The sequence below is a fragment of the Hyperolius riggenbachi genome, chromosome 5 (genome assembly GCF_040937935.1).
Source record: "Hyperolius riggenbachi isolate aHypRig1 chromosome 5, aHypRig1.pri, whole genome shotgun sequence".
NCBI classification, from domain to species: Eukaryota; Metazoa; Chordata; class Amphibia; order Anura; family Hyperoliidae; genus Hyperolius; species Hyperolius riggenbachi.
Genome location: NC_090650.1, coordinates 359,383,611 through 359,405,682, shown reverse-complemented (window position 1 = coordinate 359,405,682; position 22,072 = coordinate 359,383,611). Strand labels below are relative to the sequence as shown.

General features: G+C 57.3%; 33 non-coding genes across 33 annotated transcripts; all 33 read right to left on the bottom strand.

Annotated features, from left to right (window-relative positions):
• Positions 1 to 191: 191 nt before the first annotated feature.
• LOC137520130 (U1 spliceosomal RNA) lies at positions 192 to 355 on the bottom strand. Its single transcript, XR_011021469.1, has one exon. It is a non-coding gene; the product is annotated as a U1 spliceosomal RNA (small nuclear RNA).
• A 404-nt stretch (positions 356 to 759) lies between these two features.
• Positions 760 to 923, bottom strand: LOC137520159 (U1 spliceosomal RNA). Its single transcript, XR_011021497.1, has one exon. It is a non-coding gene; the product is annotated as a U1 spliceosomal RNA (small nuclear RNA).
• Positions 924 to 1,327: 404 nt separating this feature from the next.
• Positions 1,328 to 1,491, bottom strand: LOC137520386 (U1 spliceosomal RNA). The gene has a single exon (XR_011021715.1). It is a non-coding gene; the product is annotated as a U1 spliceosomal RNA (small nuclear RNA).
• A 404-nt stretch (positions 1,492 to 1,895) lies between these two features.
• On the bottom strand, positions 1,896 to 2,059 carry LOC137519944 (U1 spliceosomal RNA). The gene has a single exon (XR_011021311.1). It is a non-coding gene; the product is annotated as a U1 spliceosomal RNA (small nuclear RNA).
• A 404-nt stretch (positions 2,060 to 2,463) lies between these two features.
• On the bottom strand, positions 2,464 to 2,627 carry LOC137520385 (U1 spliceosomal RNA). The gene has a single exon (XR_011021714.1). It is a non-coding gene; the product is annotated as a U1 spliceosomal RNA (small nuclear RNA).
• Positions 2,628 to 3,031: 404 nt separating this feature from the next.
• LOC137520384 (U1 spliceosomal RNA) lies at positions 3,032 to 3,195 on the bottom strand. The gene has a single exon (XR_011021713.1). It is a non-coding gene; the product is annotated as a U1 spliceosomal RNA (small nuclear RNA).
• A 404-nt stretch (positions 3,196 to 3,599) lies between these two features.
• LOC137519990 (U1 spliceosomal RNA) lies at positions 3,600 to 3,763 on the bottom strand. Its single transcript, XR_011021357.1, has one exon. It is a non-coding gene; the product is annotated as a U1 spliceosomal RNA (small nuclear RNA).
• A 404-nt stretch (positions 3,764 to 4,167) lies between these two features.
• LOC137519942 (U1 spliceosomal RNA) lies at positions 4,168 to 4,331 on the bottom strand. The gene has a single exon (XR_011021309.1). It is a non-coding gene; the product is annotated as a U1 spliceosomal RNA (small nuclear RNA).
• A 404-nt stretch (positions 4,332 to 4,735) lies between these two features.
• On the bottom strand, positions 4,736 to 4,899 carry LOC137520383 (U1 spliceosomal RNA). Its single transcript, XR_011021712.1, has one exon. It is a non-coding gene; the product is annotated as a U1 spliceosomal RNA (small nuclear RNA).
• A 404-nt stretch (positions 4,900 to 5,303) lies between these two features.
• LOC137519952 (U1 spliceosomal RNA) lies at positions 5,304 to 5,467 on the bottom strand. The gene has a single exon (XR_011021318.1). It is a non-coding gene; the product is annotated as a U1 spliceosomal RNA (small nuclear RNA).
• A 404-nt stretch (positions 5,468 to 5,871) lies between these two features.
• On the bottom strand, positions 5,872 to 6,035 carry LOC137520382 (U1 spliceosomal RNA). Its single transcript, XR_011021711.1, has one exon. It is a non-coding gene; the product is annotated as a U1 spliceosomal RNA (small nuclear RNA).
• A 404-nt stretch (positions 6,036 to 6,439) lies between these two features.
• Positions 6,440 to 6,603, bottom strand: LOC137520381 (U1 spliceosomal RNA). Its single transcript, XR_011021710.1, has one exon. It is a non-coding gene; the product is annotated as a U1 spliceosomal RNA (small nuclear RNA).
• Positions 6,604 to 7,007: 404 nt separating this feature from the next.
• Positions 7,008 to 7,171, bottom strand: LOC137520380 (U1 spliceosomal RNA). Its single transcript, XR_011021709.1, has one exon. It is a non-coding gene; the product is annotated as a U1 spliceosomal RNA (small nuclear RNA).
• A 404-nt stretch (positions 7,172 to 7,575) lies between these two features.
• LOC137520379 (U1 spliceosomal RNA) lies at positions 7,576 to 7,739 on the bottom strand. Its single transcript, XR_011021708.1, has one exon. It is a non-coding gene; the product is annotated as a U1 spliceosomal RNA (small nuclear RNA).
• Positions 7,740 to 8,143: 404 nt separating this feature from the next.
• On the bottom strand, positions 8,144 to 8,307 carry LOC137520378 (U1 spliceosomal RNA). The gene has a single exon (XR_011021707.1). It is a non-coding gene; the product is annotated as a U1 spliceosomal RNA (small nuclear RNA).
• Positions 8,308 to 8,711: 404 nt separating this feature from the next.
• Positions 8,712 to 8,875, bottom strand: LOC137520376 (U1 spliceosomal RNA). Its single transcript, XR_011021705.1, has one exon. It is a non-coding gene; the product is annotated as a U1 spliceosomal RNA (small nuclear RNA).
• Positions 8,876 to 9,279: 404 nt separating this feature from the next.
• Positions 9,280 to 9,443, bottom strand: LOC137520375 (U1 spliceosomal RNA). Its single transcript, XR_011021704.1, has one exon. It is a non-coding gene; the product is annotated as a U1 spliceosomal RNA (small nuclear RNA).
• A 404-nt stretch (positions 9,444 to 9,847) lies between these two features.
• LOC137520374 (U1 spliceosomal RNA) lies at positions 9,848 to 10,011 on the bottom strand. The gene has a single exon (XR_011021703.1). It is a non-coding gene; the product is annotated as a U1 spliceosomal RNA (small nuclear RNA).
• Positions 10,012 to 10,415: 404 nt separating this feature from the next.
• On the bottom strand, positions 10,416 to 10,579 carry LOC137520373 (U1 spliceosomal RNA). Its single transcript, XR_011021702.1, has one exon. It is a non-coding gene; the product is annotated as a U1 spliceosomal RNA (small nuclear RNA).
• Positions 10,580 to 10,983: 404 nt separating this feature from the next.
• Positions 10,984 to 11,147, bottom strand: LOC137520372 (U1 spliceosomal RNA). The gene has a single exon (XR_011021701.1). It is a non-coding gene; the product is annotated as a U1 spliceosomal RNA (small nuclear RNA).
• A 404-nt stretch (positions 11,148 to 11,551) lies between these two features.
• On the bottom strand, positions 11,552 to 11,715 carry LOC137519971 (U1 spliceosomal RNA). Its single transcript, XR_011021337.1, has one exon. It is a non-coding gene; the product is annotated as a U1 spliceosomal RNA (small nuclear RNA).
• A 404-nt stretch (positions 11,716 to 12,119) lies between these two features.
• On the bottom strand, positions 12,120 to 12,283 carry LOC137520371 (U1 spliceosomal RNA). The gene has a single exon (XR_011021700.1). It is a non-coding gene; the product is annotated as a U1 spliceosomal RNA (small nuclear RNA).
• Positions 12,284 to 12,687: 404 nt separating this feature from the next.
• Positions 12,688 to 12,851, bottom strand: LOC137519969 (U1 spliceosomal RNA). Its single transcript, XR_011021335.1, has one exon. It is a non-coding gene; the product is annotated as a U1 spliceosomal RNA (small nuclear RNA).
• Positions 12,852 to 13,255: 404 nt separating this feature from the next.
• LOC137520370 (U1 spliceosomal RNA) lies at positions 13,256 to 13,419 on the bottom strand. Its single transcript, XR_011021699.1, has one exon. It is a non-coding gene; the product is annotated as a U1 spliceosomal RNA (small nuclear RNA).
• A 404-nt stretch (positions 13,420 to 13,823) lies between these two features.
• Positions 13,824 to 13,987, bottom strand: LOC137520368 (U1 spliceosomal RNA). Its single transcript, XR_011021698.1, has one exon. It is a non-coding gene; the product is annotated as a U1 spliceosomal RNA (small nuclear RNA).
• A 404-nt stretch (positions 13,988 to 14,391) lies between these two features.
• LOC137520367 (U1 spliceosomal RNA) lies at positions 14,392 to 14,555 on the bottom strand. Its single transcript, XR_011021697.1, has one exon. It is a non-coding gene; the product is annotated as a U1 spliceosomal RNA (small nuclear RNA).
• Positions 14,556 to 14,959: 404 nt separating this feature from the next.
• On the bottom strand, positions 14,960 to 15,123 carry LOC137520366 (U1 spliceosomal RNA). Its single transcript, XR_011021696.1, has one exon. It is a non-coding gene; the product is annotated as a U1 spliceosomal RNA (small nuclear RNA).
• A 404-nt stretch (positions 15,124 to 15,527) lies between these two features.
• On the bottom strand, positions 15,528 to 15,691 carry LOC137520364 (U1 spliceosomal RNA). Its single transcript, XR_011021694.1, has one exon. It is a non-coding gene; the product is annotated as a U1 spliceosomal RNA (small nuclear RNA).
• Positions 15,692 to 16,095: 404 nt separating this feature from the next.
• On the bottom strand, positions 16,096 to 16,259 carry LOC137520363 (U1 spliceosomal RNA). The gene has a single exon (XR_011021692.1). It is a non-coding gene; the product is annotated as a U1 spliceosomal RNA (small nuclear RNA).
• A 404-nt stretch (positions 16,260 to 16,663) lies between these two features.
• On the bottom strand, positions 16,664 to 16,827 carry LOC137519962 (U1 spliceosomal RNA). Its single transcript, XR_011021328.1, has one exon. It is a non-coding gene; the product is annotated as a U1 spliceosomal RNA (small nuclear RNA).
• A 404-nt stretch (positions 16,828 to 17,231) lies between these two features.
• LOC137519986 (U1 spliceosomal RNA) lies at positions 17,232 to 17,394 on the bottom strand. The gene has a single exon (XR_011021353.1). It is a non-coding gene; the product is annotated as a U1 spliceosomal RNA (small nuclear RNA).
• Positions 17,395 to 17,798: 404 nt separating this feature from the next.
• On the bottom strand, positions 17,799 to 17,962 carry LOC137520362 (U1 spliceosomal RNA). Its single transcript, XR_011021691.1, has one exon. It is a non-coding gene; the product is annotated as a U1 spliceosomal RNA (small nuclear RNA).
• Positions 17,963 to 18,366: 404 nt separating this feature from the next.
• Positions 18,367 to 18,530, bottom strand: LOC137520361 (U1 spliceosomal RNA). Its single transcript, XR_011021690.1, has one exon. It is a non-coding gene; the product is annotated as a U1 spliceosomal RNA (small nuclear RNA).
• Positions 18,531 to 22,072: the final 3,542 nt, after the last annotated feature.

Genomic DNA, 22,072 nt, shown 5'->3' with positions numbered 1-22,072 from the left:
AGTGAGCCCTGAGGATTTGCATAGAGTGATGATGTCACAGAAGCAGCCACACCCAGCCCCTGTGAAGGATGAAAAAAGCCTTCTCTGTCGCAGTGCAGATAAAGGACCGAGTCCCGCATGCTCTCCCCACTGTCCCCAGCCAGCAAGGGATCCTCAGCGGCACGCCTGCTCTGTCGTTAACCGGTGCTCATCAGGGGAAAGCGCGAACGCAGTCCCCCACTACCACAAATTATGCAGTCGAGTTTCCCACATTTGGGGAAATCGCAGGGGTCAACCTGCCCGGAGTGCAATGGACGGGCCTCACCCTGGGAGAACCACCTTCGTGATCATGGTATCTCCCCTGCCAGGTAAGTATGAGTTGCTCTTGCACGCAGGCAGGCCGCCGGTTGCAGCCCTCGCTGCCCAGCAGGGGGCGACTTTGCGAAGCGCTCGCTCGCTCACTCTCTCCCTTGATCGGCACTGAACGCGGGAAACACAGCCCACGGGAAAGCTCCGCCGCACTTGCCCAGAGCTACAGTTAGCCGCAAACACCAGAAAATGCCATAAACCGGGCACTCGGCCGGAGCGCAGTGAGCCCTGAGGATTTGCATAGAGTGATGATGTCACAGAAGCAGCCACACCCAGCCCCTGTGAAGGATGAAAAAAGCCTTCTCTGTCGCAGTGCAGATAAAGGACCGAGTCCCGCATGCTCTCCCCACTGTCCCCAGCCAGCAAGGGATCCTCAGCGGCACGCCTGCTCTGTCGTTAACCGGTGCTCATCAGGGGAAAGCGCGAACGCAGTCCCCCACTACCACAAATTATGCAGTCGAGTTTTCCGCATTTGGGGAAATCGCAGGGGTCAACCTGCCCGGAGTGCAATGGACGGGCCTCACCCTGGGAGAACCACCTTCGTGATCATGGTATCTCCCCTGCCAGGTAAGTATGAGTTGCTCTTGCACGCAGGCAGGCCGCCGGTTGCAGCCCTCGCTGCCCAGCAGGGGGCGACTTTGCGAAGCGCTCGCTCGCTCACTCTCTCCCTTGATCGGCACTGAACGCGGGAAACACAGCCCACGGGAAAGCTCCGCCGCACTTGCCCAGAGCTACAGTTAGCCGCAAACACCAGAAAATGCCATAAACCGGGCACTCGGCCGGAGCGCAGTGAGCCCTGAGGATTTGCATAGAGTGATGATGTCACAGAAGCAGCCACACCCAGCCCCTGTGAAGGATGAAAAAAGCCTTCTCTGTCGCAGTGCAGATAAAGGACCGAGTCCCGCATGCTCTCCCCACTGTCCCCAGCCAGCAAGGGATCCTCAGCGGCACGCCTGCTCTGTCGTTAACCGGTGCTCATCAGGGGAAAGCGCGAACGCAGTCCCCCACTACCACAAATTATGCAGTCGAGTTTCCCGCATTTGGGGAAATCGCAGGGGTCAACCTGCCCGGAGTGCAATGGACGGGCCTCACCCTGGGAGAACCACCTTCGTGATCATGGTATCTCCCCTGCCAGGTAAGTATGAGTTGCTTTTGCACGCAGGCAGGCCGCCGGTTGCAGCCCTCGCTGCCCAGCAGGGGGCGACTTTGCGAAGCGCTCGCTCGCTCACTCTCTCCCTTGATCGGCACTGAACGCGGGAAACACAGCCCACGGGAAAGCTCCGCCGCACTTGCCCAGAGCTACAGTTAGCCGCAAACACCAGAAAATGCCATAAACCGGGCACTCGGCCGGAGCGCAGTGAGCCCTGAGGATTTGCATAGAGTGATGATGTCACAGAAGCAGCCACACCCAGCCCCTGTGAAGGATGAAAAAAGCCTTCTCTGTCGCAGTGCAGATAAAGGACCGAGTCCCGCATGCTCTCCCCACTGTCCCCAGCCAGCAAGGGATCCTCAGCGGCACGCCTGCTCTGTCGTTAACCGGTGCTCATCAGGGGAAAGCGCGAACGCAGTCCCCCACTACCACAAATTATGCAGTCGAGTTTCCCGCATTTGGGGAAATCGCAGGGGTCAACCTGCCCGGAGTGCAATGGACGGGCCTCACCCTGGGAGAACCACCTTCGTGATCATGGTATCTCCCCTGCCAGGTAAATATGAGTTGCTCTTGCACGCAGGCAGGCCGCCGGTTGCAGCCCTCGCTGCCCAGCAGGGGGCGACTTTGCGAAGCGCTCGCTCGCTCACTCTCTCCCTTGATCGGCACTGAACGCGGGAAACACAGCCCACGGGAAAGCTCCGCCGCACTTGCCCAGAGCTACAGTTAGCCGCAAACACCAGAAAATGCCATAAACCGGGCACTCGGCCGGAGCGCAGTGAGCCCTGAGGATTTGCATAGAGTGATGATGTCACAGAAGCAGCCACACCCAGCCCCTGTGAAGGATGAAAAAAGCCTTCTCTGTCGCAGTGCAGATAAAGGACCGAGTCCCGCATGCTCTCCCCACTGTCCCCAGCCAGCAAGGGATCCTCAGCGGCACGCCTGCTCTGTTGTTAACCGGTGCTCATCAGGGGAAAGCGCGAACGCAGTCCCCCACTACCACAAATTATGCAGTCGAGTTTCCCGCATTTGGGGAAATCGCAGGGGTCAACCTGCCCGGAGTGCAATGGACGGGCCTCACCCTGGGAGAACCACCTTCGTGATCATGGTATCTCCCCTGCCAGGTAAGTATGAGTTGCTCTTGCACGCAGGCAGGCCGCCGGTTGCAGCCCTCGCTGCCCAGCAGGGGGCGACTTTGCGAAGCGCTCGCTCGCTCACTCTCTCCCTTGATCGGCACTGAACGCGGGAAACACAGCCCACGGGAAAGCTCCGCCGCACTTGCCCAGAGCTACAGTTAGCCGCAAACACCAGAAAATGCCATAAACCGGGCACTCGGCCGGAGCGCAGTGAGCCCTGAGGATTTGCATAGAGTGATGATGTCACAGAAGCAGCCACACCCAGCCCCTGTGAAGGATGAAAAAAGCCTTCTCTGTCGCAGTGCAGATAAAGGACCGAGTCCCGCATGCTCTCCCCACTGTCCCCAGCCAGCAAGGGATCCTCAGCGGCACGCCTGCTCTGTCGTTAACCGGTGCTCATCAGGGGAAAGCGCGAACGCAGTCCCCCACTACCACAAATTATGCAGTCGAGTTTCCCGCATTTGGGGAAATCGCAGGGGTCAACCTGCCCGGAGTGCAATGGACGGGCCTCACCCTGGGAGAACCACCTTCGTGATCATGGTATCTCCCCTGCCAGGTAAGTATGAGTTGCTCTTGCACGCAGGCAGGCCGCCGGTTGCAGCCCTCGCTGCCCAGCAGGGGGCGACTTTGCGAAGCGCTCGCTCGCTCACTCTCTCCCTTGATCGGCACTGAACGCGGGAAACACAGCCCACGGGAAAGCTCCGCCGCACTTGCCCAGAGCTACAGTTAGCCGCAAACACCAGAAAATGCCATAAACCGGGCACTCGGCCGGAGCGCAGTGAGCCCTGAGGATTTGCATAGAGTGATGATGTCACAGAAGCAGCCACACCCAGCCCCTGTGAAGGATGAAAAAAGCCTTCTCTGTCGCAGTGCAGATAAAGGACCGAGTCCCGCATGCTCTCCCCACTGTCCCCAGCAAGCAAGGGATCCTCAGCGGCACGCCTGCTCTGTCGTTAACCGGTGCTCATCAGGGGAAAGCGCGAACGCAGTCCCCCACTACCACAAATTATGCAGTCGAGTTTCCCGCATTTGGGGAAATCGCAGGGGTCAACCTGCCCGGAGTGCAATGGACGGGCCTCACCCTGGGAGAACCACCTTCGTGATCATGGTATCTTCCCTGCCAGGTAAGTATGAGTTGCTCTTGCACGCAGGCAGGCCGCCGGTTGCAGCCCTCGCTGCCCAGCAGGGGGCGACTTTGCGAAGCGCTCGCTCGCTCACTCTCTCCCTTGATCGGCACTGAACGCGGGAAACACAGCCCACGGGAAAGCTCCGCCGCACTTGCCCAGAGCTACAGTTAGCCGCAAACACCAGAAAATGCCATAAACCGGGCACTCGGCCGGAGCGCAGTGAGCCCTGAGGATTTGCATAGAGTGATGATGTCACAGAAGCAGCCACACCCAGCCCCTGTGAAGGATGAAAAAAGCCTTCTCTGTCGCAGTGCAGATAAAGGACCGAGTCCCGCATGCTCTCCCCACTGTCCCCAGCCAGCAAGGGATCCTCAGCGGCACGCCTGCTCTGTCGTTAACCGGTGCTCATCAGGGGAAAGCGCGAACGCAGTCCCCCACTACCACAAATTATGCAGTCGAGTTTCCCGCATTTGGGGAAATCACAGGGGTCAACCTGCCCGGAGTGCAATGGACGGGCCTCACCCTGGGAGAACCACCTTCGTGATCATGGTATCTCCCCTGCCAGGTAAGTATGAGTTGCTCTTGCACGCAGGCAGGCCGCCGGTTGCAGCCCTCGCTGCCCAGCAGGGGGCGACTTTGCGAAGCGCTCGCTCGCTCACTCTCTCCCTTGATCGGCACTGAACGCGGGAAACACAGCCCACGGGAAAGCTCCGCCGCACTTGCCCAGAGCTACAGTTAGCCGCAAACACCAGAAAATGCCATAAACCGGGCACTCGGCCGGAGCGCAGTGAGCCCTGAGGATTTGCATAGAGTGATGATGTCACAGAAGCAGCCACACCCAGCCCCTGTGAAGGATGAAAAAAGCCTTCTCTGTCGCAGTGCAGATAAAGGACCGAGTCCCGCATGCTCTCCCCACTGTCCCCAGCCAGCAAGGGATCCTCAGCGGCACGCCTGCTCTGTCGTTAACCGGTGCTCATCAGGGGAAAGCGCGAACGCAGTCCCCCACTACCACAAATTATGCAGTCGAGTTTCCCGCATTTGGGGAAATCGCAGGGGTCAACCTGCCCGGAGTGCAATGGACGGGCCTCACCCTGGGAGAACCACCTTCGTGATCATGGTATCTCCCCTGCCAGGTAAGTATGAGTTGCTCTTGCACGCAGGCAGGCCGCCGGTTGCAGCCCTCGCTGCCCAGCAGGGGGCGACTTTGCGAAGCGCTCGCTCGCTCACTCTCTCCCTTGATCGGCACTGAACGCGGGAAACACAGCCCACGGGAAAGCTCCGCCGCACTTGCCCAGAGCTACAGTTAGCCGCAAACACCAGAAAATGCCATAAACCGGGCACTCGGCCGGAGCGCAGTGAGCCCTGAGGATTTGCATAGAGTGATGATGTCACAGAAGCAGCCACACCCAGCCCCTGTGAAGGATGAAAAAAGCCTTCTCTGTCGCAGTGCAGATAAAGGACCGAGTCCCGCATGCTCTCCCCACTGTCCCCAGCCAGCAAGGGATCCTCAGCGGCACGCCTGCTCTGTCGTTAACCGGTGCTCATCAGGGGAAAGCGCGAACGCAGTTCCCCACTACCACAAATTATGCAGTCGAGTTTCCCGCATTTGGGGAAATCGCAGGGGTCAACCTGCCCGGAGTGCAATGGACGGGCCTCACCCTGGGAGAACCACCTTCGTGATCATGGTATCTCCCCTGCCAGGTAAGTATGAGTTGCTCTTGCACGCAGGCAGGCCGCCGGTTGCAGCCCTCGCTGCCCAGCAGGGGGCGACTTTGCGAAGCGCTCGCTCGCTCACTCTCTCCCTTGATCGGCACTGAACGCGGGAAACACAGCCCACGGGAAAGCTCCGCCGCACTTGCCCAGAGCTACAGTTAGCCGCAAACACCAGAAAATGCCATAAACCGGGCACTCGGCCGGAGCGCAGTGAGCCCTGAGGATTTGCATAGAGTGATGATGTCACAGAAGCAGCCACACCCAGCCCCTGTGAAGGATGAAAAAAGCCTTCTCTGTCGCAGTGCAGATAAAGGACCGAGTCCCGCATGCTCTCCCCACTGTCCCCAGCCAGCAAGGGATCCTCAGCGGCACGCCTGCTCTGTCGTTAACCGGTGCTCATCAGGGGAAAGCGCGAACGCAGTCCCCCACTACCACAAATTATGCAGTCGAGTTTCCCGCATTTGGGGAAATCGCAGGGGTCAACCTGCCCGGAGTGCAATGGACGGGCCTCACCCTGGGAGAACCACCTTCGTGATCATGGTATCTCCCCTGCCAGGTAAGTATGAGTTGCTCTTGCACGCAGGCAGGCCGCCGGTTGCAGCCCTCGCTGCCCAGCAGGGGGCGACTTTGCGAAGCGCTCGCTCGCTCACTCTCTCCCTTGATCGGCACTGAACGCGGGAAACACAGCCCACGGGAAAGCTCCGCCGCACTTGCCCAGAGCTACAGTTAGCCGCAAACACCAGGAAATGCCATAAACCGGGCACTCGGCCGGAGCGCAGTGAGCCCTGAGGATTTGCATAGAGTGATGATGTCACAGAAGCAGCCACACCCAGCCCCTGTGAAGGATGAAAAAAGCCTTCTCTGTCGCAGTGCAGATAAAGGACCGAGTCCCGCATGCTCTCCCCACTGTCCCCAGCCAGCAAGGGATCCTCAGCGGCACGCCTGCTCTGTCGTTAACCGGTGCTCATCAGGGGAAAGCGCGAACGCAGTCCCCCACTACCACAAATTATGCAGTCGAGTTTCCCGCATTTGGGGAAATCGCAGGGGTCAACCTGCCCGGAGTGCAATGGACGGGCCTCACCCTGGGAGAACCACCTTCGTGATCATGGTATCTCCCCTGCCAGGTAAGTATGATTTGCTCTTGCACGCAGGCAGGCCGCCGGTTGCAGCCCTCGCTGCCCAGCAGGGGGCGACTTTGCGAAGCGCTCGCTCGCTCACTCTCTCCCTTGATCGGCACTGAACGCGGGAAACACAGCCCACGGGAAAGCTCCGCCGCACTTGCCCAGAGCTACAGTTAGCCGCAAACACCAGAAAATGCCATAAACCGGGCACTCGGCCGGAGCGCAGTGAGCCCTGAGGATTTGCATAGAGTGATGATGTCACAGAAGCAGCCACACCCAGCCCCTGTGAAGGATGAAAAAAGCCTTCTCTGTCGCAGTGCAGATAAAGGACCGAGTCCCGCATGCTCTCCCCACTGTCCCCAGCCAGCAAGGGATCCTCAGCGGCACGCCTGCTCTGTCGTTAACCGGTGCTCATCAGGGGAAAGCGCGAACGCAGTCCCCCACTACCACAAATTATGCAGTCGAGTTTCCCGCATTTGGGGAAATCGCAGGGGTCAACCTGCCCGGAGTGCAATGGACGGGCCTCACCCTGGGAGAACCACCTTCGTGATCATGGTATCTCCCCTGCCAGGTAAGTATGAGTTGCTCTTGCACGCAGGCAGGCCGCCGGTTGCAGCCCTCGCTGCCCAGCAGGGGGCGACTTTGCGAAGCGCTCGCTCGCTCACTCTCTCCCTTGATCGGCACTGAACGCGGGAAACACAGCCCACGGGAAAGCTCCGCCGCACTTGCCCAGAGCTACAGTTAGCCGCAAACACCAGAAAATGCCATAAACCGGGCACTCGGCCGGAGCGCAGTGAGCCCTGAGGATTTGCATAGAGTGATGATGTCACAGAAGCAGCCACACCCAGCCCCTGTGAAGGATGAAAAAAGCCTTCTCTGTCGCAGTGCAGATAAAGGACCGAGTCCCGCATGCTCTCCCCACTGTCCCCAGCCAGCAAGGGATCCTCAGCGGCACGCCTGCTCTGTCGTTAACCGGTGCTCATCAGGGGAAAGCGCGAACGCAGTCCCCCACTACCACAAATTATGCAGTCGAGTTTCCCGCATTTGGGGAAATCGCAGGGGTCAACCTGCCCGGAGTGCAATGGACGGGCCTCACCCTGGGAGAACCACCTTCGTGATCATGGTATCTCCCCTGCCAGGTAAGTATGAGTTGCTCTTGCACGCAGGCAGGCCGCCGGTTGCAGCCCTCGCTGCCCAGCAGGGGGCGACTTTGCGAAGCGCTCGCTCGCTCACTCTCTCCCTTGATCGGCACTGAACGCGGGAAACACAGCCCACGGGAAAGCTCCGCCGCACTTGCCCAGAGCTACAGTTAGCCGCAAACACCAGAAAATGCCATAAACCGGGCACTCGGCCGGAGCGCAGTGAGCCCTGAGGATTTGCATAGAGTGATGATGTCACAGAAGCAGCCACACCCAGCCCCTGTGAAGGATGAAAAAAGCCTTCTCTGTCGCAGTGCAGATAAAGGACCGAGTCCCGCATGCTCTCCCCACTGTCCCCAGCCAGCAAGGGATCCTCAGCGGCACGCCTGCTCTGTCGTTAACCGGTGCTCATCAGGGGAAAGCGCGAACGCAGTCCCCCACTACCACAAATTATGCAGTCGAGTTTCCCGCATTTGGGGAAATCGCAGGGGTCAACCTGCCCGGAGTGCAATGGACGGGCCTCACCCTGGGAGAACCACCTTCGTGATCATGGTATCTCCCCTGCCAGGTAAGTATGAGTTGCTCTTGCACGCAGGCAGGCCGCCGGTTGCAGCCCTCGCTGCCCAGCAGGGGGCGACTTTGCGAAGCGCTCGCTCGCTCACTCTCTCCCTTGATCGGCACTGAACGCGGGAAACACAGCCCACGGGAAAGCTCCGCCGCACTTGCCCAGAGCTACAGTTAGCCGCAAACACCAGAAAATGCCATAAACCGGGCACTCGGCCGGAGCGCAGTGAGCCCTGAGGATTTGCATAGAGTGATGATGTCACAGAAGCAGCCACACCCAGCCCCTGTGAAGGATGAAAAAAGCCTTCTCTGTCGCAGTGCAGATAAAGGACCGAGTCCCGCATGCTCTCCCCACTGTCCCCAGCCAGCAAGGGATCCTCAGCGGCACGCCTGCTCTGTCGTTAACCGGTGCTCATCAGGGGAAAGCGCGAACGCAGTCCCCCACTACCACAAATTATGCAGTCGAGTTTCCCGCATTTGGGGAAATCGCAGGGGTCAACCTGCCCGGAGTGCAATGGACGGGCCTCACCCTGGGAGAACCACCTTCGTGATCATGGTATCTCCCCTGCCAGGTAAGTATGAGTTGCTCTTGCACGCAGGCAGGCCGCCAGTTGCAGCCCTCGCTGCCCAGCAGGGGGCGACTTTGCGAAGCGCTCGCTCGCTCACTCTCTCCCTTGATCGGCACTGAACGCGGGAAACACAGCCCACGGGAAAGCTCCGCCGCACTTGCCCAGAGCTACAGTTAGCCGCAAACACCAGAAAATGCCATAAACCGGGCACTCGGCCGGAGCGCAGTGAGCCCTGAGGATTTGCATAGAGTGATGATGTCACAGAAGCAGCCACACCCAGCCCCTGTGAAGGATGAAAAAAGCCTTCTCTGTCGCAGTGCAGATAAAGGACCGAGTCCCGCATGCTCTCCCCACTGTCCCCAGCCAGCAAGGGATCCTCAGCGGCACGCCTGCTCTGTCATTAACCGGTGCTCATCAGGGGAAAGCGCGAACGCAGTCCCCCACTACCACAAATTATGCAGTCGAGTTTCCCGCATTTGGGGAAATCGCAGGGGTCAACCTGCCCGGAGTGCAATGGACGGGCCTCACCCTGGGAGAACCACCTTCGTGATCATGGTATCTCCCCTGCCAGGTAAGTATGAGTTGCTCTTGCACGCAGGCAGGCCGCCGGTTGCAGCCCTCGCTGCCCAGCAGGGGGCGACTTTGCGAAGCTCTCGCTCGCTCACTCTCTCCCTTGATCGGCACTGAACGCGGGAAACACAGCCCACGGGAAAGCTCCGCCGCACTTGCCCAGAGCTACAGTTAGCCGCAAACACCAGAAAATGCCATAAACCGGGCACTCGGCCGGAGCGCAGTGAGCCCTGAGGATTTGCATAGAGTGATGATGTCACAGAAGCAGCCACACCCAGCCCCTGTGAAGGATGAAAAAAGCCTTCTCTGTCGCAGTGCAGATAAAGGACCGAGTCCCGCATGCTCTCCCCACTGTCCCCAGCCAGCAAGGGATCCTCAGCGGCACGCCTGCTCTGTCGTTAACCGGTGCTCATCAGGGGAAAGCGCGAACGCAGTCCCCCACTACCACAAATTATGCAGTCGAGTTTCCCGCATTTGGGGAAATCGCAGGGGTCAACCTGCCCGGAGTGCAATGGACGGGCCTCACCCTGGGAGAACCACCTTCGTGATCATGGTATCTCCCCTGCCAGGTAAGTATGAGTTGCTCTTGCACGCAGGCAGGCCGCCGGTTGCAGCCCTCGCTGCCCAGCAGGGGGCGACTTTGCGAAGCGCTCGCTCGCTCACTCTCTCCCTTGATCGGCACTGAACGCGGGAAACACAGCCCACGGGAAAGCTCCGCCGCACTTGCCCAGAGCTACAGTTAGCCGCAAACACCAGAAAATGCCATAAACCGGGCACTCGGCCGGAGCGCAGTGAGCCCTGAGGATTTGCATAGAGTGATGATGTCACAGAAGCAGCCACACCCAGCCCCTGTGAAGGATGAAAAAAGCCTTCTCTGTCGCAGTGCAGATAAAGGACCGAGTCCCGCATGCTCTCCCCACTGTCCCCAGCCAGCAAGGGATCCTCAGCGGCACGCCTGCTCTGTCGTTAACCGGTGCTCATCAGGGGAAAGCGCGAACGCAGTCCCCCACTACCACAAATTATGCAGTCGAGTTTCCCGCATTTGGGGAAATCGCAGGGGTCAACCTGCCCGGAGTGCAATGGACGGGCCTCACCCTGGGAGAACCACCTTCGTGATCATGGTATCTCCCCTGCCAGGTAAGTATGAGTTGCTCTTGCACGCAGGCAGGCCGCCGGTTGCAGCCCTCGCTGCCCAGCAGGGGGCGACTTTGCGAAGCGCTCGCTCGCTCACTCTCTCCCTTGATCGGCACTGAACGCGGGAAACACAGCCCACGGGAAAGCTCCGCCGCACTTGCCCAGAGCTACAGTTAGCCGCAAACACCAGAAAATGCCATAAACCGGGCACTCGGCCGGAGCGCAGTGAGCCCTGAGGATTTGCATAGAGTGATGATGTCACAGAAGCAGCCACACCCAGCCCCTGTGAAGGATGAAAAAAGCCTTCTCTGTCGCAGTGCAGATAAAGGACCGAGTCCCGCATGCTCTCCCCACTGTCCCCAGCCAGCAAGGGATCCTCAGCGGCACGCCTGCTCTGTCGTTAACCGGTGCTCATCAGGGGAAAGCGCGAACGCAGTCCCCCACTACCACAAATTATGCAGTCGAGTTTCCCGCATTTGGGGAAATCGCAGGGGTCAACCTGCCCGGAGTGCAATGGACGGGCCTCACCCTGGGAGAACCACCTTCGTGATCATGGTATCTCCCCTGCCAGGTAAGTATGAGTTGCTCTTGCACGCAGGCAGGCCGCCGGTTGCAGCCCTCGCTGCCCAGCAGGGGGCGACTTTGCGAAGCGCTCGCTCGCTCACTCTCTCCCTTGATCGGCACTGAACGCGGGAAACACAGCCCACGGGAAAGCTCCGCCGCACTTGCCCAGAGCTACAGTTAGCCGCAAACACCAGAAAATGCCATAAACCGGGCACTCGGCCGGAGCGCAGTGAGCCCTGAGGATTTGCATAGAGTGATGATGTCACAGAAGCAGCCACACCCAGCCCCTGTGAAGGATGAAAAAAGCCTTCTCTGTCGCAGTGCAGATAAAGGACCGAGTCCCGCATGCTCTCCCCACTGTCCCCAGCCAGCAAGGGATCCTCAGCGGCACGCCTGCTCTGTCGTTAACCGGTGCTCATCAGGGGAAAGCGCGAACGCAGTACCCCACTACCACAAATTATGCAGTCGAGTTTCCCGCATTTGGGGAAATCGCAGGGGTCAACCTGCCCGGAGTGCAATGGACGGGCCTCACCCTGGGAGAACCACCTTCGTGATCATGGTATCTCCCCTGCCAGGTAAGTATGAGTTGCTCTTGCACGCAGGCAGGCCGCCGGTTGCAGCCCTCGCTGCCCAGCAGGGGGCGACTTTGCGAAGCGCTCGCTCGCTCACTCTCTCCCTTGATCGGCACTGAACGCGGGAAACACAGCCCACGGGAAAGCTCCGCCGCACTTGCCCAGAGCTACAGTTAGCCGCAAACACCAGAAAATGCCATAAACCGGGCACTCGGCCGGAGCGCAGTGAGCCCTGAGGATTTGCATAGAGTGATGATGTCACAGAAGCAGCCACACCCAGCCCCTGTGAAGGATGAAAAAAGCCTTCTCTGTCGCAGTGCAGATAAAGGACCGAGTCCCGCATGCTCTCCCCACTGTCCCCAGCCAGCAAGGGATCCTCAGCGGCACGCCTGCTCTGTCGTTAACCGGTGCTCATCAGGGGAAAGCGCGAACGCAGTCCCCCACTACCACAAATTATGCAGTCGAGTTTCCCGCATTTGGGGAAATCGCAGGGGTCAACCTGCCCGGAGTGCAATGGACGGGCCTCACCCTGGGAGAACCACCTTCGTGATCATGGTATCTCCCCTGCCAGGTAAGTATGAGTTGCTCTTGCACGCAGGCAGGCCGCCGGTTGCAGCCCTCGCTGCCCAGCAGGGGGCGACTTTGCGAAGCGCTCGCTCGCTCACTCTCTCCCTTGATCGGCACTGAACGCGGGAAACACAGCCCACGGGAAAGCTCCGCCGCACTTGCCCAGAGCTACAGTTAGCCGCAAACACCAGAAAATGCCATAAACCGGGCACTCGGCCGGAGCGCAGTGAGCCCTGAGGATTTGCATAGAGTGATGATGTCACAGAAGCAGCCACACCCAGCCCCTGTGAAGGATGAAAAAAGCCTTCTCTGTCGCAGTGCAGATAAAGGACCGAGTCCCGCATGCTCTCCCCACTGTCCCCAGCCAGCAAGGGATCCTCAGCGGCACGCCTGCTCTGTCGTTAACCGGTGCTCATCAGGGGAAAGCGCGAACGCAGTACCCCACTACCACAAATTATGCAGTCGAGTTTCCCGCATTTGGGGAAATCGCAGGGGTCAACCTGCCCGGAGTGCAATGGACGGGCCTCACCCTGGGAGAACCACCTTCGTGATCATGGTATCTCCCCTGCCAGGTAAGTATGAGTTGCTCTTGCACGCAGGCAGGCCGCCGGTTGCAGCCCTCGCTGCCCAGCAGGGGGCGACTTTGCGAAGCGCTCGCTCGCTCACTCTCTCCCTTGATCGGCACTGAACGCGGGAAACACAGCCCACGGGAAAGCTCCGCCGCACTTGCCCAGAGCTACAGTTAGCCGCAAACACCAGAAAATGCCATAAACCGGGCACTCGGCCGGAGCGCAGTGAGCCCTGAGGATTTGCATAGAGTGATGATGTCACAGAAGCAGCCACACCCAGCCCCTGTGAAGGATGAAAAAAGCCTTCTCTGTCGCAGTGCAGATAAAGGACCGAGTCCCGCATGCTCTCCCCACTGTCCCCAGCCAGCAAGGGATCCTCAGCGGCACGCCTGCTCTGTCGTTAACCGGTGCTCATCAGGGGAAAGCGCGAACGCAGTCCCCCACTACCACAAATTATGCAGTCGAGTTTCCCGCATTTGGGGAAATCGCAGGGGTCAACCTGCCCGGAGTGCAATGGACGGGCCTCACCCTGGGAGAACCACCTTCGTGATCATGGTATCTCCCCTGCCAGGTAAGTATGAGTTGCTCTTGCACGCAGGCAGGCCGCCGGTTGCAGCCCTCGCTGCCCAGCAGGGGGCGACTTTGCGAAGCGCTCGCTCGCTCACTCTCTCCCTTGATCGGCACTGAACGCGGGAAACACAGCCCACGGGAAAGCTCCGCCGCACTTGCCCAGAGCTACAGTTAGCCGCAAACACCAGAAAATGCCATAAACCGGGCACTCGGCCGGAGCGCAGTGAGCCCTGAGGATTTGCATAGAGTGATGATGTCACAGAAGCAGCCACACCCAGCCCCTGTGAAGGATGAAAAAAGCCTTCTCTGTCGCAGTGCAGATAAAGGACCGAGTCCCGCATGCTCTCCCCACTGTCCCCAGCCAGCAAGGGATCCTCAGCGGCACACCTGCTCTGTCGTTAACCGGTGCTCATCAGGGGAAAGCGCGAACGCAGTCCCCCACTACCACAAATTATGCAGTCGAGTTTCCCGCATTTGGGGAAATCGCAGGGGTCAACCTGCCCGGAGTGCAATGGACGGGCCTCACCCTGGGAGAACCACCTTCGTGATCATGGTATCTCCCCTGCCAGGTAAGTATGAGTTGCTCTTGCACGCAGGCAGGCCGCCGGTTGCAGCCCTCGCTGCCCAGCAGGGGGCGACTTTGCGAAGCGCTCGCTCGCTCACTCTCTCCCTTGATCGGCACTGAACGCGGGAAACACAGCCCACGGGAAAGCTCCGCCGCACTTGCCCAGAGCTACAGTTAGCCGCAAACACCAGAAAATGCCATAAATCGGGCACTCGGCCGGAGCGCAGTGAGCCCTGAGGATTTGCATAGAGTGATGATGTCACAGAAGCAGCCACACCCAGCCCCTGTGAAGGATGAAAAAAGCCTTCTCTGTCGCAGTGCAGATAAAGGACCGAGTCCCGCATGCTCTCCCCACTGTCCCCAGCCAGCAAGGGATCCTCAGCGGCACGCCTGCTCTGTCGTTAACCGGTGCTCATCAGGGGAAAGCGCGAACGCAGTCCCCCACTACCACAAATTATGCAGTCGAGTTTCCCGCATTTGGGGAAATCGCAGGGGTCAACCTGCCCGGAGTGCAATGGACGGGCCTCACCCTGGGAGAACCACCTTCGTGATCATGGTATCTCCCCTGCCAGGTAAGTATGAGTTGCTCTTGCACGCAGGCAGGCCGCCAGTTGCAGCCCTCGCTGCCCAGCAGGGGGCGACTTTGCGAAGCGCTCGCTCGCTCACTCTCTCCCTTGATCGGCACTGAACGCGGGAAACACAGCCCACGGGAAAGCTCCGCCGCACTTGCCCAGAGCTACAGTTAGCCGCAAACACCAGAAAATGCCATAAACCGGGCACTCGGCCGGAGCGCAGTGAGCCCTGAGGATTTGCATAGAGTGATGATGTCACAGAAGCAGCCACACCCAGCCCCTGTGAAGGATGAAAAAAGCCTTCTCTGTCGCAGTGCAGATAAAGGACCGAGTCCCGCATACTCTCCCCACTGTCCCCAGCCAGCAAGGGATCCTCAGCGGCACGCCTGCTCTGTCATTAACCGGTGCTCATCAGGGGAAAGCGCGAACGCAGTCCCCCACTACCACAAATTATGCAGTCGAGTTTCCCGCATTTGGGGAAATCGCAGGGGTCAACCTGCCCGGAGTGCAATGGACGGGCCTCACCCTGGGAGAACCACCTTCGTGATCATGGTATCTCCCCTGCCAGGTAAGTATGAGTTGCTCTTGCACGCAGGCAGGCCGCCGGTTGCAGCCCTCGCTGCCCAGCAGGGGGCGACTTTGCGAAGCTCTCGCTCGCTCACTCTCTCCCTTGATCGGCACTGAACGCGGGAAACACAGCCCACGGGAAAGCTCCGCCGCACTTGCCCAGAGCTACAGTTAGCCGCAAACACCAGAAAATGCCATAAACCGGGCACTCGGCCGGAGCGCAGTGAGCCCTGAGGATTTGCATAGAGTGATGATGTCACAGAAGCAGCCACACCCAGCCCCTGTGAAGGATGAAAAAAGCCTTCTCTGTCGCAGTGCAGATAAAGGACCGAGTCCCGCATGCTCTCCCCACTGTCCCCAGCCAGCAAGGGATCCTCAGCGGCACGCCTGCTCTGTCGTTAACCGGTGCTCATCAGGGGAAAGCGCGAACGCAGTCCCCCACTACCACAAATTATGCAGTCGAGTTTCCCGCATTTGGGGAAATCGCAGGGGTCAACCTGCCCGGAGTGCAATGGACGGGCCTCACCCTGGGAGAACCACCTTCGTGATCATGGTATCTCCCCTGCCAGGTAAGTATGAGTTGCTCTTGCACGCAGGCAGGCCGCCGGTTGCAGCCCTCGCTGCCCAGCAGGGGGCGACTTTGCGAAGCGCTCGCTCGCTCACTCTCTCCCTTGATCGGCACTGAACGCGGGAAACACAGCCCACGGGAAAGCTCCGCCGCACTTGCCCAGAGCTACAGTTAGCCGCAAACACCAGAAAATGCCATAAACCGGGCACTCGGCCGGAGCGCAGTGAGCCCTGAGGATTTGCATAGAGTGATGATGTCACAGAAGCAGCCACACCCAGCCCCTGTGAAGGATGAAAAAAGCCTTCTCTGTCGCAGTGCAGATAAAGGACCGAGTCCCGCATGCTCTCCCCACTGTCCCCAGCCAGCAAGGGATCCTCAGCGGCACGCCTGCTCTGTCGTTAACCGGTGCTCATCAGGGGAAAGCGCGAACGCAGTCCCCCACTACCACAAATTATGCAGTCGAGTTTCCCGCATTTGGGGAAATCGCAGGGGTCAACCTGCCCGGAGTGCAATGGACGGGCCTCACCCTGGGAGAACCACCTTCGTGATCATGGTATCTCCCCTGCCAGGTAAGTATGAGTTGCTCTTGCACGCAGGCAGGCCGCCGGTTGCAGCCCTCGCTGCCCAGCAGGGGGCGACTTTGCGAAGCGCTCGCTCGCTCACTCTCTCCCTTGATCGGCACTGAACGCGGGAAACACAGCCCACGGGAAAGCTCTGCCGCACTTGCCCAGAGCTACAGTTAGCCGCAAACACCAGAAAATGCCATAAACCGGGCACTCGGCCGGAGCGCAGTGAGCCCTGAGGATTTGCATAGAGTGATGATGTCACAGAAGCAGCCACACCCAGCCCCTGTGAAGGATGAAAAAAGCCTTCTCTGCCGCAGTGCAGATAAAGGACCGAGTCCCGCATGCTCTCCCCACTGTCCCCAGCCAGCAAGGGATCCTCAGCGGCACGCCTGCTCTGTCGTTAACCGGTGCTCATCAGGAGAAAGCGCGAACGCAGTCCCCCACTACCACAAATTATGCAGTCGAGTTTCCCGCATTTGGGGAAATCGCAGGGGTCAACCTGCCCGGAGTGCAATGGACGGGCCTCACCCTGGGAGAACCACCTTCGTGATCATGGTATCTCCCCTGCCAGGTAAGTATGAGTTGCTCTTGCACGCAGGCAGGCCGCCGGTTGCAGCCCTCGCTGCCCAGCAGGGGGCGACTTTGCGAAGCGCTCGCTCGCTCACTCTCTCCCTTGATCGGCACTGAACGCGGGAAACACAGCCCACGGGAAAGCTCCGCCGCACTTGCCCAGAGCTACAGTTAGCCGCAAACACCAGAAAATGCCATAAACCGGGCACTCGGCCGGAGCGCAGTGAGCCCTGAGGATTTGCATAGAGTGATGATGTCACAGAAGCAGCCACACCCAGCCCCTGTGAAGGATGAAAAAAGCCTTCTCTGCCGCAGTGCAGATAAAGGACCGAGTCCCGCATGCTCTCCCCACTGTCCCCAGCCAGCAAGGGATTCTCAGCGGCACGCCTGCTCTGTCGTTAACCGGTGCTCATCAGGGGAAAGCGCGAACGCAGTCCCCCACTACCACAAATTATGCAGTCGAGTTTCCCGCATTTGGGGAAATCGCAGGGGTCAACCTGCCCGGAGTGCAATGGACGGCCTCACCCTGGGAGAACCACCTTCGTGATCATGGTATCTCCCCTGCCAGGTAAGTATGAGTTGCTCTTGCACGCAGGCAGGCCGCCGGTTGCAGCCCTCGCTGCCCAGCAGGGGGCGACTTTGCGAAGCGCTCGCTCGCTCACTCTCTCCCTTGATCGGCACTGAACGCGGGAAACACAGCCCACGGGAAAGCTCCGCCGCACTTGCCCAGAGCTACAGTTAGCCGCAAACACCAGAAAATGCCATAAACCGGGCACTCGGCCGGAGCGCAGTGAGCCCTGAGGATTTGCATAGAGTGATGATGTCACAGAAGCAGCCACACCCAGCCCCTGTGAAGGATGAAAAAAGCCTTCTCTGCCGCAGTGCAGATAAAGGACCGAGTCCCGCATGCTCTCCCCACTGTCCCCAGCCAGCAAGGGATCCTCAGCGGCACGCCTGCTCTGTCGTTAACCGGTGCTCATCAGGGGAAAGCGCGAACGCAGTCCCCCACTACCACAAATTATGCAGTCGAGTTTCCCGCATTTGGGGAAATCGCAGGGGTCAACCTGCCCGGAGTGCAATGGACGGGCCTCACCCTGGGAGAACCACCTTCGTGATCATGGTATCTCCCCTGCCAGGTAAGTATGAGTTGCTCTTGCACGCAGGCAGGCCGCCGGTTGCAGCCCTCGCTGCCCAGCAGGGGGCGACTTTGCGAAGCGCTCGCTCGCTCACTCTCTCCCTTGATCGGCACTGAACGCGGGAAACACAGCCCACGGGAAAGCTCCGCCGCACTTGCCCAGAGCTACAGTTAGCCGCAAACACCAGAAAATGCCATAAACCGGGCACTCGGCCGGAGCGCAGTGAGCCCTGAGGATTTGCATAGAGTGATGATGTCACAGAAGCAGCCACACCCAGCCCCTGTGAAGGATGAAAAAAGCCTTCTCTGTCGCAGTGCAGATAAAGGACCGAGTCCCGCATGCTCTCCCCACTGTCCCCAGCCAGCAAGGGATCCTCAGCGGCACGCCTGCTCTGTCGTTAACCGGTGCTCATCAGGGGAAAGCGCGAACGCAGTCCCCCACTACCACAAATTATGCAGTCGAGTTTCCCGCATTTGGGGAAATCGCAGGGGTCAACCTGCCCGGAGTGCAATGGACGGGCCTCACCCTGGGAGAACCACCTTCGTGATCATGGTATCTCCCCTGCCAGGTAAGTATGAGTTGCTCTTGCACGCAGGCAGGCCGCCGGTTGCAGCCCTCGTGCCCAGCAGGGGGCGACTTTGCGAAGCGCTCGCTCGCTCACTCTCTCCCTTGATCGGCACTGAACGCGGGAAACACAGCCCACGGGAAAGCTCCGCCGCACTTGCCCAGAGCTACAGTTAGCCGCAAACACCAGAAAATGCCATAAACCGGGCACTCGGCCGGAGCGCAGTGAGCCCTGAGGATTTGCATAGAGTGATGATGTCACAGAAGCAGCCACACCTAGTGGTGCTCAGCAGAGCTCGAATATTCGAGTAGCTCGAATATTCGAGCTCTTTTTCAGCTATTCGAGCTCGGTATTCGAGCTCCGAATAGCTGTAGCTATTCGAATGGGCTATTCGAGAACACTCGAATAGCCCATTCACTATTCGAGCTATTCGAGCAAACCGGCGCTATTCGAGCTCGGTACCGAGCTCGAATAGCGTCATAGCCCAGATTGATGTGCTTAGAGCCAATCAGAGGGCTCCCAGGCCCTCTGACGGCAGCCAATCACAGAGGGGGACCCTGGCCAGCCCCTACCCTATAAATAGCGGCCGCCATGTTCGGGTTTTCCATGCTTGCCTGAGACTTGTACAGAGAGAGATCTGCTCCTTTGTGCTTTGGCTTAGCAAGTGCTCTATTGTGTTCATTTACCTAGCGTTTTTGCTCACCTACACCTGCCATATACACCTGTATTGTTGTTATTTAGATAGACATTGTATTTTAGTTAGTAGCTTGTGTGTTACATTAGAGACAGGCAGCTGCTGCAAGCTTACAGGTTTAGGCCTCAGGGGGGCCTTGCCTCTGTGGGCAGCTGTCCTCTGTTTATTTCTCTCATCATCTATACCAGTATTTCTGCTGTCCTTTACTAATAGTATTGTAGTTATACTGTACTAGGAGTAGGACACTCACTGACTGTCACTGTTTATAGGCTACTAGCTAGCTCCTGCGTGTGTGCACTCACTCACTGTCTGTGTGTACACACACTCTATTTCCTTCTGATTACTGATTGATTATTGTTAGTTGTACTTACTTACTACTTACTCTTACTGTACCCGTAGGGACACTCACTGTCACTGTTCATATAGGCTACTAGCTCCTGCGTGTGCGCACTCACTGTCTGAGTGTACACACACAACACACACTCTATTTCCTTCTGATCGCTGATTGATTATTGTAATTAGTTAGTTCTACTTACTGTTACTACTTACTCTTACTGTACTAGGAGTCTAGGACACTCAGTCACTGTGTTCATAGGCTACTAGCTCCTGCGTGCGTGCACTCACTGTCTGAGTGTACACACACCCACACTCCATTTCCTTCTGATCGCTGATTGATTATTGTTATTAGTTAGTTCTACTTACTGTTACTACTTACTTACTCTTACTGTACTAGGAGTCTAGGACACTCAGTCACTGTGTCCATAGGCTACTAGCTCCTGCGTGCGTGCACTCACTGTCTGAGTGTACACACACCACCCACACTCCATTTCCTTCTGATCGCTGATTGATTATTGTTATTAGTTAGTTCTACTACTTACTGTTACTACTTACTGTACTAGGAGTCTAGGACACTCAGTCACTGTGTCCATAGGCTACTAGCTCCTGCGTGCGTGCACTCACTGTCTGAGTGTACACACACCACCCACACTCCATTTCCTTCTGATCGCTGATTGATTATTGTTATTAGTTAGTTCTACTACTTACTGTTACTACTTACTTACTCTTACTGTACTAGGAGTCTAGGACACCCAGTCACTGTGTCCATAGGCTACTAGCTCCTGCGTGCGTGCACTCACTGTCTGAGTGTACACACACCACCCACACTCCATTTCCTTCTGATCGCTGATTGATTATTGTTATTAGTTAGTTCTACTTACTGTTACTACTTACTTACTCTTACTGTACTAGGAGTCTAGGACACTCAGTCACTGTGTCCATAGGCTACTAGCTCCTGCGTGCGTGCACTCACTGTCTGAGTGTACACACACCACCCACACTCCATTTCCTTCTGATCGCTGATTGATTATTGTTATTAGTTAGTTCTACTACTTACTGTTACTACTTACTGTACTAGGAGTCTAGGACACTCAGTCACTGTGTCCATAGGCTACTAGCTCCTGCGTGCGTGCACTCACTGTCTGAGTGTACACACACCACCCACACTCCATTTCCTTCTGATCGCTGATTGATTATTGTTATTAGTTAGTTCTACTACTTACTGTTACTACTTACTTACTCTTACTGTACTAGGAGTCTAGGACACCCAGTCACTGTGTCCATAGGCTACTAGCTCCTGCGTGCGTGCACTCACTGTCTGAGTGTACACACACCACCCACACTCCATTTCCTTCTGATCGCTGATTGATTATTGTTATTAGTTAGTTCTACTTACTGTTACTACTTACTTACTCTTACTGTACTAGGAGTCTAGGACACTCAGTCACTGTGTCCATAGGCTACTAGCTCCTGCGTGCGTGCACTCACTGTCTGAGTGTACACACACACCACCCACACTCCATTTCCTTCTGATCGCTGATTGATTATTGTTATTAGTTAGTTCTACTTACTGTTACTACTTACTTACTCTTACTGTACTAGGAGTCTAGGACACTCAGTCACTGTGTCCATAGGCTACTAGCTCCTGCGTGCGTGCACTCACTGTCTGAGTGTACACACACCACCCACACTCCATTTCCTTCTGATCGCTGATTGATTATTGTTATTAGTTAGTTCTACTACTTACTGTTACTACTTACTGTACTAGGAGTCTAGGACACTCAGTCACTGTGTCCATAGGCTACTAGCTCCTGCGTGCGTGCACTCACTGTCTGAGTGTACACACACCACCCACACTCCATTTCCTTCTGATCGCTGATTGATTATTGTTATTAGTTAGTTCTACTACTTACTGTTACTACTTACTTACTCTTACTGTACTAGGAGTCTAGGACACCCAGTCACTGTGTCCATAGGCTACTAGCTCCTGCGTGCGTGCACTCACTGTCTGAGTGTACACACACCACCCACACTCCATTTCCTTCTGATCGCTGATTGATTATTGTTATTAGTTAGTTCTACTTACTGTTACTACTTACTTACTCTTACTGTACTAGGAGTCTAGGACACTCAGTCACTGTGTCCATAGGCTACTAGCTCCTGCGTGCGTGCACTCACTGTCTGAGTGTACACACACACCACCCACACTCCATTTCCTTCTGATCGCTGATTGATTATTGTTATTAGTTAGTTCTACTTACTGTTACTACTTACTTACTCTTACCGTACTAGGAGTCTAGGACACTCAGTCACTGTGTCCATAGGCTACTAGCTCCTGCGTGCGTGCACTCACTGTCTGAGTGTACACACACTAAATTTACTTGTGATTACTACTACTGATTATTGTAACTGCTAGTTGTACTTCCTGACTGTTAATACTTACTTACTGTACTAGGGGACACTCACTCAGTCACCTCACCAACCAACCCACTCCATTAAAGTACCCCACTTTTCACCCGCCCT